At 50.9% G+C, this 12,782-nt stretch overlaps 1 protein-coding gene across 2 annotated transcripts in view; it reads left to right on the top strand.

The window, feature by feature from the left end:
• The window catches only part of GRAMD1B (GRAM domain containing 1B), a 154,800-nt gene that overhangs the window by 103,030 nt on the left and 38,988 nt on the right, over nt 1-12,782 (top strand). The window lies entirely within an intron of this gene.

Genomic DNA, 12,782 nt, shown 5'->3' with positions numbered 1-12,782 from the left:
AGATGGGGCTGGGTGAGGGGTTATAGCTAAGGAGGTGACTCTGGCTTGGGAAAGTGGGGACAAAGGAAAGCGGTATTAAGTTTATTGTAGCAGAGTGTTTTGATCATAAGGAACTTCCCGATGGTAGCAGGAGACAGTGAATGGGACCACAAAGGGAAGCCCTGGGATTGTGTGCCCTGAATATATTTTAAATTAGGGTCAAGTGTCTCTCGGGTGACTTGTAGTTACCTGCAACCAGGTGGGTTGGCTGATGTCTCTCAGCCCTTTGTTCTAAAACTTTTATAATTTTAACATAATGGTTATTCCTCAGCCTGTTTCTGTTTGGTCTCTAGCAGATAAGTAAGTCAGAGTTGGATTAGAATCCACAGGGGTCTAAAAGGAATTGGTCACGTACTTGGACTTAGAGGGAGGCCAGGGAGGAGTGGTGTGAGGGGAGGGTGCACCGGCTGCTGTGTTCACCTACCCTCCCCCCCTCCCCCCCCTCTAGTCTGCCTGCCTGCCCGGATCCACCCCTGGTACCCAAGGTGGGGGCCCTGACCTGAGGGAAGCTGGTGATGCTGAGTTAACTAGGGGCGGCCTGCCTGGTTCTCGTTTCTGGTTCCTTTGGCTAATTTAGATCTGAGTCCCTCTGGCCTCCTCAGTTCACAGTGTATCCATTGTGCCTCTTTGTCATCCTCTGGCACCTTTCTGGGGGCTAGGCAGCATTCACACGCATTCTCCTCGCACAATAGAAGCTGAAACTCAGACGGTGGTGGTTTGCCCCAGACCATGCAAAGGGAGGGGCCGGGTCAGGCCTGCCCGGCTCCGTCGTAGGTGGGGAGGGAGATGTGTGCATGGTGTTAGTTAATGGCATCTCTGTCTCTCCCACCACACTGGGAGTCCTTAGAGGCAGAGCCTGTATTCTGAATGCCTAGGACATTGCCTGGCACAGCACGGTCTCCTCAGCTGTTGGTTGGATGGATGGGTCCTGCATGAGTTCTTTCCGTTTTGGTAGCAACATTTCCCTTGCTGAGGGTGGGGACGGGGCCCCTGAAGAACAGGCTTAGAAGCTGGAAGTTGTATCCAGTTGAACTCCTCCTGCCCTTGTCCAGTGGTTTGTCCCTCTCAGTGGGCTGGACATTTGTTTTAAGGAGAGGGCTTCCTGGGAAAGCTTAGCTAACCCTTCTGCTCTCACAGGATCCGTGTTCTGAGTGTTGAGATGTCTAAAATACTTTGGGTGGGATTGTGCTTAGATTTGGCTGAGATTGATAATGAGCCAAGTTTAACGGCATTAACTCCCTACTGTGTGCCCAAGGTCATGTTTGATATTGTGTGTTTAACCTTTGCATACCTACAAAGAACCACAACACGGATGCCACGTGGTCGCTGCCCTACGGGGCCCCGGGGATGAGTATCACAAAGTTGGAGGCACATAATAGGTGCTCAGTAAATGCGTAATAACATCCAATCAGCAAGGTGAGCTTAATTTCTAAAGCAGTGAAGCTCAGAGAGAGCCGGGTGGGTAATGATCGCCAAAAATTGTGGAGAAATAAGGACCCAGACATGGGGAAATAAGGACCATGGCACTTAAGAGTCCCTTTGGAGCAGCCGCCTAGTGCGGGCTTTCTCCTCAGGAGCCTGAAGCAGAGGCGCGGGCTGTCTTCGGCCTCCGCCACCAGGGGGGTTTGGGCCGCATGCCCCTGAGGCCCCTTCTGCACGGCAGGTGCGAGGCCAGCCAGCCTGCCGCGGACCCAGCAGGACTGCCGCCCGCGGGTTAGGTGTTTCCTGCTGAAAATAGTCCCAGGGAAAGGAAACTGTTCAACACCGGTAGGTTCCTGTGTTTAATTTCCGTGTCTTCTCATAATAACTTTTCCTGCCCAGCCTTGTGGAAGTAGGACCAGCGGAAGGTGAGAATAGCGGCAGTCTGTATCCCGCCCCTGCCATGCAGAAAACGTAGAAACAGGATTCAGTTTCTTAGCTGGGAATTCACTTCTTCTAACACTCTTTCTGTTCCAAAGTCCTTTACTTTGGGGATGCGCTGTCTAATTAGGTTATATTTTTAAAAGATTCTTCTCCTCATTCGACAGGGAACACCGGTGCACAGAAAGGACACAAAACAACTCAGAATTTAAACTCAGACATACACACAGGTTTAGATGATGTGACCCGTCCAGCAGAAAGTCTGGAAATGGTGTCATATTTTAGTTTTCCTGGATCCAGAAATCATAATAAGAACCACTTGGCTGGGTGTTACAGAAAGGCAGATTCGGGATCAGCTTCAGAAGTAAGTATCTAACAGAGTACGGGAACAGTGGGATGAACAGCTTTTTAAAAGCTCGATCCCTGCCCAGCTGGGCATGGCTCAACGGTTGAGCGTCGACCTAGGATCCAGGAGATCGGGGTTTGATTCCTGGTCTAGGCACATGCCCGGGTTGCGGGCTCGATCAGTGACTCTCTCATCATTGAGGATTCTCTCTCTCTCTCTCCCTCTCCTTCCTCTCTCTCTAAAAAATCAATAAAAATATATTTAAAAAAAAATAAAAATAAAAGCTCGTTCCCTGTTCATATAGTACATATCTGTACTCAGTGGAGGTGGCATTTGAGCTTTGATCTGAAGGTTGAAAAGGAACCAGAATTTGAAACTCTAGAGGAAGAGCTCCAGGCAGCGGGACCAACAAGTGCAAAGATCTTGGGGCAGGGGTGCATGTGGTGTGTTCAAGGACCAGAAAAGTCCAAGGAGGCCAGGGTAGAGTCAGGGAAAAGTGGTACAAGGTGAAATTTGTACTCCGGGAGCTGGGTTGCTGGTCAATAAGTACATCTCTGAGAGGGTATGAACGCCTCCCTCCAGAAGGCTAGGACAAGGGTGCAGAAGGAATTTGGTACAGCCTGTGAGCCCTCTGGGTAAAACAGTTCATGCCTGATTTCTGACACTGGTTGTAGCATCATCTGCATTTTCAAAGGTTATCATAATTTGTTCCTCTTCAAAATGTCCTTAGAGATAACAGGAGCTCTGGCTTCTCCCCCAGGTCTGGCAGGACCCAACCAAACTTATTTTGTTCTTGCCAGAAGGGGGAGAGTGGGTCAGGCTGTTTTGGCATTTCAGGCATGGAGTCCTGGTTCTATTGCAGGCCCTGGTCTCCATGGAAATGAAAACGAGTGTTTGTCATGCCTGTTCCTGGATTGAATTCCAATCTCTGGGCTGAACAGAAGTTGCAGGAAAGCCAGGGAGTGGGGGTGTAGGACAGATACAGGCTCTAGCCATTGTGATGAGGGGTCTCTTCTCTGTGGCGTAAGCAGGAAAGGCAAACAGCTGTTGCCCAGTCTCCAGCCCTCCACCCATCACCCCTCTGGACCAAGCACACCAGCAGAAGGGTAACTGAAGTTCTTCTTCACTCTGCTTGGCCAAAGACTTTCTGTGGACCTTGCCCTTACAATAAATTAATCAACAACTGAAGTCCCTGCTCAGATTTTCCCCACAACAAGCAGTTCATTCCAGGCTCACGTAGATCCCCAATGGGAACATGCCTGGGTTTTAATTAGTCAGCTGGATGCAGTGTTTTAGGTGGGCTCTGCCACCTTTTACTCCATTGGCAGGATTTAAAATTTTTTTTTTTTAATTTTCTATATGTACTTGAACAAGACAGAGAAGCAGAAATGAGTCAGTGGAGCTTGTTGGTCACAGGAAGTGCCCTTAACTGTCTGCACAATGTTTACAGAGATGGTGACCAGCAGGGGACCAAGTGCTGAGAGAGGGTGTGGCCTGCCAGGGTGGATCTTGGGACCAGTGTTTGGATGAGCAGTGGCTTGTTAGTGAGTCTGGAGAACTGTCAGGCGTCCACTGTGAGTTATCTCTTCTCTGCCAGGGGTCTGAACTAGAATGAGTTCTAGTTCCCCTTCTTGGTTCCAAATTTCAGGGCAGACGGAACCTGTCCCCGAAACCTTGTGTACTTTACTCAAAGGCCAATTGGGAAAGCCCCCAGGGAATTTTAGCAAGTTACCCAAAGCAAGAGGACAAGATGTTCATTTCTGCCAAAATCTTGCTCTTGTGGCAGTAAAAGGAGGACCATTCTCTGCCAGGCTCTGTGGTCTGCAGTGTGTGAACTGTGACAGGAGAGAAAGGCACTATTTCAGGAGCTCTCACCTCACCTGCCCCTTGCTAAACAGCAACATGCTGCTGCATCGGGGCCAGGTGTAGAGTGCTGCTGCATCGGGGCCAGGTGTAGAAAGCTGCTGCATCGGGGCCAGGTGTAGAGTGCTGCTGCATAGGGGCCAGGTGTAGAGTGCTGCTGCATAGGGGCCAGGTGTAGAGTGCTGCCGCATCGGGGCCAGGTGTAGAGTGCTGCCGCATCGGGGCCAGGTGTAGAGCGCTGCCGCATCGGGGCCAGGTGTAGAGCGCTGCCGCATCGGGGCCAGGTGTAGAGCGCTGCCGCATCCGGGCCCAGGTGTAGAGCGCTGCCGCATCGGGGCCAGGTGTAGAGCGCTGCCGCATCCGGGCCAGGTGTAGAGCGCTGCCGCATCCGGGCCAGGTGTAGAGTGCTGCCGCATCCGGGCCAGGTGTAGAGTGCTGCCGCATCGGGGCCAGGTGTAGAGTGCTGCCGCATCGGGGCCAGGTGTAGAGTGCTGCCGCATCGGGGCCCAGGTGTAGAGTGCTGCCGCATCGGGGCCCAGGTGTAGAGTGCTGCCGCATCGGGGCCAGGTGTAGAGTGCTGCCGCATCGGGGCCAGGTGTAGAGTGCTGCCGCATCGGGGCCAGGTGTAGAGTGCTGCCGCATCCAGGCCCAGGTGTAGAGTGCTGCCGCATCCAGGCCCAGGTGTAGAGTGCTGCCGCATCGGGGCCAGGTGTAGAAAGCTGCCGCATCGGAGCCAGGTGTAGAACGCTGCCGCATCGGGGCCAGGTGTAGAGTGCTGTTGCATCCGGGCCAGGTGTAGAGTGCTGCTGCATCGGGGCCAGGTGTAGAGTGCTGCTGCATCCAGGCCCAGCTATGGCATGTAGGGCCAGGCCTGAGACCTGCAGTATCAGAAGTGGGGGAGAGAACCTCTACACCAGTGATTTTTCAACTGGTGTGCCACAAGAATTTTTAAAACATGCAATACCTATTTAGTCAGGAGCACTGACCGCATTTTCCCGGGATTGTCAAAGAAAAAAAATGTCAGTAGCCAACACAATAGCCATTCGGTGTGAATGAAGCAAAAATATACCCGTTGTCTTTTTTCGGTCAGATCAGCAAAAAATGTATTTTTGGTTTTGCCACAGAATTCTAATAATTAGTTTATGTGCCATGAGAGGAAAAGGTTGAAAATCGCTGCTCTACGCCATTAAAAAATAAAAAGCAGCCTGGCCAGGCATGGCTCAGCGGTTGAGCATCAACCTAGGATCCAGGAAATCACAGTTTGATTCTGGGTCAGGGCACATGCCGGGGTGCGGGCTCCATCCCTAGTCGCGGGCGTGCAGGAGGCATCTGACCAATGACTCTCTCATCATTGATGTTTCTATCTCTCTCCCTCTCCCTTCCTCTCTCTGAAATCAATAAAGATATATTTTTAAAATAAATAAATATCAACAGCAAAAAGCCTCTGTCCTAGAGCTGCGTGGCCCTATCTTCATCCAGGTAATCACAATTTAACACAGAACCTTCCTCCCTTAGAAAAGGAACTGGGACCTGGTGGTAGAGTTGCCTCCAGTTTTAAATTCCAGGTGATAGGCTCACAAAGAGTGGGTTCCATGTGTGGTCACGGGAGCTCCTCTTTGGGGGAGCAGTGGTACATTTCTCACCCTTTCAAACCCCCTTCCCATCCAATATCCTAAAAAGTGAGGAAGGGGAGCCTATAAACCCCAGGGCAGACAGTCATGTCATCTCTGGACCTGTACTTCCCAGCATCATGGTGAGTGCATTTGACTGGAGGAGCCCTTTTGACTCTGCACCAGTCATCTTTGGGGTTCCTGAGACAAAGGTTTTATTTTCATGGTAATAGGGGCCCAAGACCAGGAGGTCCAGGATATTATAAGAAGCAGTGAGCAGGCCTGGGAAGATGTTTTGATTAAGTGACTTGGTATTTTGCTTTCCAAGGAAATTTGGGGCCCTGCTGGGATTTGTGATTTGGGCCATTTCCCCCTCTACAAAGTTCTAGTTGGGTCTGTCCTTCCCACCTGCCGTGCTGTGGTTTCATGAGGGCACAGAGATGGCTAAGTGACACGCAGAAATGCAGAGAGGAATTGAGGGAGTCCTGGTAAAATAAACTCTGGGTTTAGAACCTGTTTAGGTAGACTGACTACATGGAGGCATTTGCAGGAAGTATGTAAATTTCATGCAAATGTTATGCAAACACACCTGTGGTTTTTATATCTCAGACACTGAGCATGTGCTGTGGGAAATTCATGGTGGAGCTGGAAATTCGCATGGGTTCTGCAGTGATGTTATAGAGAGCTGCGGAGGATTAGGGACGAACCTTCAGAATTGGCGTGGGGAGGTGACATTACCCCACCAGGTACGGAGTTGGAGCCATACCTTGAGAACCGCATCTTTGTGCTCATTTCCCATCAGCTCCAGACTCCTCACCATGGCAGTTTGTCTGACAAGATCAACTGATATCTGTTCCAGCAAGTCCCCCCACGTGGTAGACACTGAGCAGCAGATACGCTCAGAGTTGTGTGCCAGCTTCTGTTTCCGGGGGCAGATCCGTCACCAGTTCCCTGATACCTATAGGATTAGTCCTTGGGAGCAGTGACGCTCACATTTCAGGGCACATCAGAATCAGCTGTGTGCTCATTTAAAGTGCACATTCATAAGACAGCCCCTGGCAGTGGTCATAATCTAGTGGGGGTGGGGCCGGATTCTGCCCTGTAAGGAACCAGCCAGGTGTATCTGGTCCCCACTATGGGACGTAATGTTTGGGAGGAAAGGGGGCGAGGACCCTTATTCCACATTTCCCGGGGAGGAACGTAGCCTTTATAACAACAACCCCTCAGCGATCCTTACTGAGCATCTGTTATGTGTGAAGCCCTGCCCTAAGTATTATACTGATGTTATTTCATTTAAGACAATAGCCCTATGAGATAAGTATTAGTATCTCTCATTCATCTGATAAGAAAAATGAGGCTTAGGGGCCAAGGTCACACAGCAAGTGGCCGAGCTGGGACTCAAACCTGAGCCTGCTGATGCCATAGACGCAATTATTCCTGGCCCTGCGGCACTCAGGCAGGCCCTCAGCAAACACCTTCCTTGTGAAAGCTGCTTTCTAAAGTTTTAATTAAGTGTGCCTCCTCTTAGCTTGGGGTGCTTTGGACGCATCAGGCAGTCTTAGTAAAACCACTAGTGCCTGTCACTGGGAGGATTCCGGCTCTACATTTGCTCTTCCGGGTCATTGCAGGGCTGGGCTTTCGGGGAAACAGTAGAGTGAAATGAGGTGTCCAGGACTGGGGGTGGGGGATGACTGAGAGGGAGCAGGGCGGTGGAACGTGCTGTGGGAAGAGACAGGGCAAGGAGCTGCCCCAGTCCCAGAGGTGGAGGCCAGGGTGGAGGGCGACAGGTACAGTCTGTGATCTCTGGGGCAGAAATAACTGATCTCTTTGAAGACAAGTTAACTTGAATGAGGAACTCGGGAACATTACCTAACTATTCTGTCTGCTCAGGGTTCTGAACAGCGTATGGGTGGCTGGCCAGGGAGCTGGCTTGCTGACAAAACCGGCCTGTGCCCGTAGGACAGGAGGGTGGGAAAAGAATGCCAAGCAGAGCAGTGTGGCGCCCCCCTGCCTCGAGGGGGGTGGAGATGCAGAGGCCCAGGCAGCCTTTGTTCTCGTTTTATGTGTCCCTCTTTTTCGAGGACTTCAGCCAAACCTCACTATAGGAAGTAGGACCAGATTGTAGCATGAGATCTGGTCGCCAGGCCTAAGGAAGCACTTTGCTAGCCAGGTAACCAGGACAGGAGTAAACAGCCTTCCTTGGAGATCTCAGAAGTAGGAGAGGAGGGAGTGCGCCCGCCTCCCCAGCCCCGCGCGTGGGTTAACGGTGGCTGGCGGGGTCTCCGTGCACCTTTTATTGGGGAGGGTTATTACAGGAGCCTCTAAAGCGTCAGCTCAAGCAGGCTTTGCTTCAGCGACACGGTGTCTGGCAATGCCCTGTGTACCTCCTGCTATTTTAGGCCTGCACACCTTCCTTCACACTGGGGGGCTGGTTTGTTTCTTTTCGGGAACATTCTCTTCTCTCCTGCTGTCATGGCTCTCGGCTCGCTCACTCTAACACACTTTTCTGAGCCTAGCTTACGTCTCAAGGGCCACACGCTCAGGAAGCCTCCCTTGGTCCCTCTGGTCCGGCTGAGAGTCCCTTGCTCTCTCACTTGTCACCCACTCATTGCGGGTGCTGAATGAGAGAAGCACGTGCCTAGCTCCTCCTGACTGTGATGTCCCAGCGCGAGGACCTTGCTCACTCGCCGGTGCGGGCGCAGATGCCTCGCGTTGCGCCAGGTGCTCAGCAAACGCCTGTGGAAGGGAGACCCAGATGTGAAGTCACATTTCCTTGGCCAGGCACTTAACCTCCCCTTTTCTCAGGTTTCTCACAAGTGAAGTAAAGAGTGGGATATATTAATTCTAAACTCTGACGGGAATCTCAGTCCAATAGCCCCTCATTACCAGTCTTTCTTCCCTTTCTGTAGCAAATCTGAGGTCATTTTTAGCTTTAAAATCCCAAGATTTTGAAATATAATGCAATACTATTATTAGTAATGGTGGCAGGGTCAGGTTAATGGCACATCTTAAGAGTTTGTGTGAAAGACACAATGTTGTAGGTTATGAGATACATAGGAATTTTCATTTACTCATCTGAGGATATGTTTATTGATTTTTAGAGAGAGCAGAAGAAAGAGAGAGAGAGAATCATTGATGTGAGAGAGAAATATTGATGGGTTGCCTCCCAAACACTTCCCGACTGGGGACCAAACCACAGCCTAGGCATGTGCCCTGACCGGGAATTGAACCTGTGACCTTCTAGTGTAGGAGACGGTGCTCCAACCAGCTGAGCCACCCGGCCAGGGCTGGAGTTGGTTTTATTTGCTCAGCAGGACATCCAAATCTATCAGGTGCCTTTAAGAGTTTTAGGACCCCAGCAAGTCTAGTAGTGATGTTGCTGAGTTGAAGCTGTAGCTCCCTAACTTCTTGCATAGTGCAGGGTCAGAGTGTGTGGGGGGTACTTGGGCTGGAACCGTAGAGGGCTTTAACCATGGGAGAGGAGCGTCAAAAATGGCAAATTTACTTTTTATAAGGTTCGTTTTGAGAGCAAAGTAGAGAACAGATTGAAGACAGGAGGCAGGAGGTTGCTTCCTCCTTCTTGCTGCTCACCAAGCCCCCCATCCACCCCAGCAAACAAGCATTTTTGAATGCGTCGCTCTGGGAACAAACTCGATAATCTGATAGGCCTGTGCTTCAAATCCTGTCCTGCCACTTACCTGTCTGGGTGACTTTGGGTGAATCACTTAATCAGTCAATAATTCAGTTTTATCAATTGAAAAGTAAGACTAATAATAATATCCGTTAGTGCTTCCTAGGTTGGTTGAGATTAAGTAAGATAATACTTAATAGATGCTTGGCACTGTGCCAGGAATTATTGAACATTGATAAACGTTTTGCTATTTTATTAATATTAACAGTTGGAGGTTCGGATTTGGGGATGTGGTGGTACCGGGGGTGTGAGAGCCTTGGGTGTGAGGGCGTTCACTGCAGTGAGAGTCAAACCATCAAGTACAGAGCTTCACACTGGGCCATATGGGGGGCGAAGGTCTGTGCCTCCAGGAGTGTTGTAGGGCTTAATTTTATACCAGGCAGGATGTGTTAAATGCTTTCAGCAGTTCAGAGGTGGAGATTTAGAAAACTTTTTTGGAAAAGATGGGGTTTGAGATGGGCGTTAAAGCATGAACAAGACTACACCCAGTATCAGGAGAGATAAGGTATCGAAATACAGGTATGTGTCAGATTATTTTCAGTAGAGAACTTTGAATTCCATTCTGAGGATTTTAGACTTTAATGTGAATGCTGGTAGGGGGCAGAGAGGTAATGTCGGGCTTATATTTAGACAGAGTTAAGGACAAAATTATGAATGAGCGTGGAAGAGGAAAGCAAGTACCACTGAGAAGGCTGTTGGCAGTGTAGGCGAGAGGCACCGAGAGCCGGCCTTACTGCCCTGGGGGTGGGAGGAAAGGATGGGCTAAGGAGCTTTACTGAAATACAATTGACAGGAATCTGTGACTCAGTTTTTGTGGGGTGAGGTGGAAGAGGTGGGCTTGCAGCCTGAGAGGCCAGGAAATGATAATGCTCCTGAATGGGAAGTGGGAGGGGTAGGGGAGGGAGGATGGGTTTCTTTGGGGTGCTCCTGAGGCATCTGTTTGGAGGAAGTGTCCTCCTGCAGGACTGAAGCAGCAGCAGAGGCCTCTGCTTGGGGGCACAGTCGAAGTCCCAGGAGGCAGGGAGCGGCTGGGAGGTAAAGGACTCATCTTCGGAGAGGGACTGCCTGTCATTCGGGGAAGCAAGAGAGCAGCCAGTGGCCCAGACAGGAAGAATGGGGGGTGTCACCAGGAGGGGACAGGCTCTCAAGGATAGCAGCGGGGATTAACAGTCTTACGGGTGCAGAGATTAAAGTGACAAATGACACTATCAGTTGTTCATTGACTGATGTGTTGAGAGCAGAATTTTAGGTACCTTGGGAGGCCTGTGTTGGGTCAGCCGATGTGGGGCCACCGGGGGTGAGGAAGTCGGGGACATTTTGTTTGAGTGACATTCCTGTGGTGTTTGGACAGTTGGCGTGAGTTTCCTGTAGGAGAGAACGTTTTGCCCACCCCTTGCTTGAATCCCCCCCATTAGCAATTCAGAGGACAAAGGGATCCCCTCCATTCCCGAGTCCGCATCCCCCCATGTGAAGATGTCCCTTATCTAAGGAAAGGACGGGAGCCCCGCTGCGGGCTCGCTGTGTCTGGGATGGGCTTTGCTAGATGCCAGCCGAGCTGCAGTGCTGCTCTCAGCGAGCTGGTTGAGGCTGGGGTGGAGTTCCTGGCTGGTCTTCCAGGAGAGAAATCCCAGAAGACAGTTGGAAATGTGGAGCCCTTGGCTGTGGGTTGCAGTTGGCCCCAGAGAAAAGAGGCTGCCCAGGAAGGTGAGCACTTGAGCCCGCTCTCAGGACCCTCCACCCAAGGGTGTGTGCGAAGGTCCACTTGCTTCAGCTTTTCCAGCCGAGGGAAAGGGCGTGACTTCCTTTTTTTCGGGTTTGTAGCAGTGAATGAGTTCAGAGTCAGAGGACGGGCGAGAACCTGAAGAGCATCATTTTCTGAATCACAGTTAATGTTGGTATAACAAATGAGTTTCTAATTCAAATTCTGTTTGGGGATACATGTGTCTTCAAATATCCTGGGTCACATTGGCCTTCCCCCTCTCTGGTCTCTGTTCCCCCCCTCCCTCCATCAGTTTTCTTCCAAAGGTTAGAACACTGCCTCTCCCCAGTGCCGCCCTTCTTTCTGACCTGCTGGTTTGGCCTTTGGGCTTCTTTCCCGTTCTCTCTGCTAAGGGTCCCGAGGTGGAAGTTTCTGCTGAAAGGGGCATGGTTTTCATTGCAAATGGGTCCGATGGGACATCTGAGGTTGCAGCTGGAATTTCATGCAAATGAGTGTTCCCTACGCTGCACTCCCCTCGCTTTGGGAAGGCCTTGAGCAAACGCTGGGGCCCTTGCAGCCTGGGCTCTGGGCTGTTTCCAGAGCCCACCCGTGCTCTCCGACTGCTGAGTGCATGAGCGGGACCCTCGGCGTCCCATCTCCCTCCCTGTGCCTCTTTGGCTTTCCAGTCTCACGCTTGCTTTCCTTCCCGCTTCCTCTGTCTCTTTCCTACTTCACCGGGCCCTTTTTCTAACCCCCTCATTCCCTCAGAGCTAAGCCAACACCTATGAGAGCTTAACCACATTTAATTTTGTCTCCTTTTTTCCATCTCTTCTCCTTTATTCCATTAAGAACACAAGCTAGTCCAGAAGTAAATGTTTGTGCCGCTTGTGAGTATTGCTGTGAGTGAGTCTGGTACCGTGGGCTGTGCAAGGTGCTGCTGGAGTGAACTTGGGAGGAGGGTGATACGGGTGTGAGACCTGCCGCCCTGTTTGTCTTTACCCTGGGCTGGGGTGCAGCAGCCGCTGTGGCTTGCAAGGAGACTGTGTGGCGTGGGGGGTTACAAGTCAGAAGACCACATTTTGTTTCTAAACACTCTGCGACTGAGGACACTAAGGTCTCTTTGCCATGTAGTGTCTTCATTTTTAAAGTGGGGATTATGCCATTTCTCTTTACTACCTCGGTGGAATGATTTAAGACCCAGTGAAATAATATGCACGTGAATGCTTTGAAAAGTAGCATCATTATTGTTATTTATATGGACAAATATCTCCCAATCAAAATGTAAAAACTGGACTGGCAGCATGTGTAAAATGAGCTGATAGTATTCGGTAATCTCTAAGGAGTCTTCAGCCCTTAAAATCGTTTTTTCCCCAGGCAGTTCTTGGCTTGTACTAGCGGCTCTAACAATATTTGGGTGGATGGACAGACAGATGGCTGGTGGATGGGCGGATGTCTAAATGTCCATTTGCCCTCCGTAGCCTTCCTGTTCCTACTTCCATTTCACATTGACACCACCGCCCTCTTCTGGCCGGCAGCGGTATTATGGTGCAGTGAGTGTAGCTGGGCCCTTGTCTCCCTTTCTCCCCAACCCCAAACCCCGGCTCCCTGAGCCCTGACCCCACTTGACCTTCAATCACTCATGGCCTGTGTTTCCTCGCCCTCCTCCCCTCCCCA

This window comes from Miniopterus natalensis, chromosome 20 (assembly GCF_054644295.1).
Source record: "Miniopterus natalensis isolate mMinNat1 chromosome 20, mMinNat1.hap1, whole genome shotgun sequence".
NCBI lineage: Eukaryota > Metazoa > Chordata > Mammalia > Chiroptera > Miniopteridae > Miniopterus > Miniopterus natalensis.
Note: the sequence above shows the minus strand (reverse complement) of the source record. Positions and strands in the feature narration are given on the sequence as shown.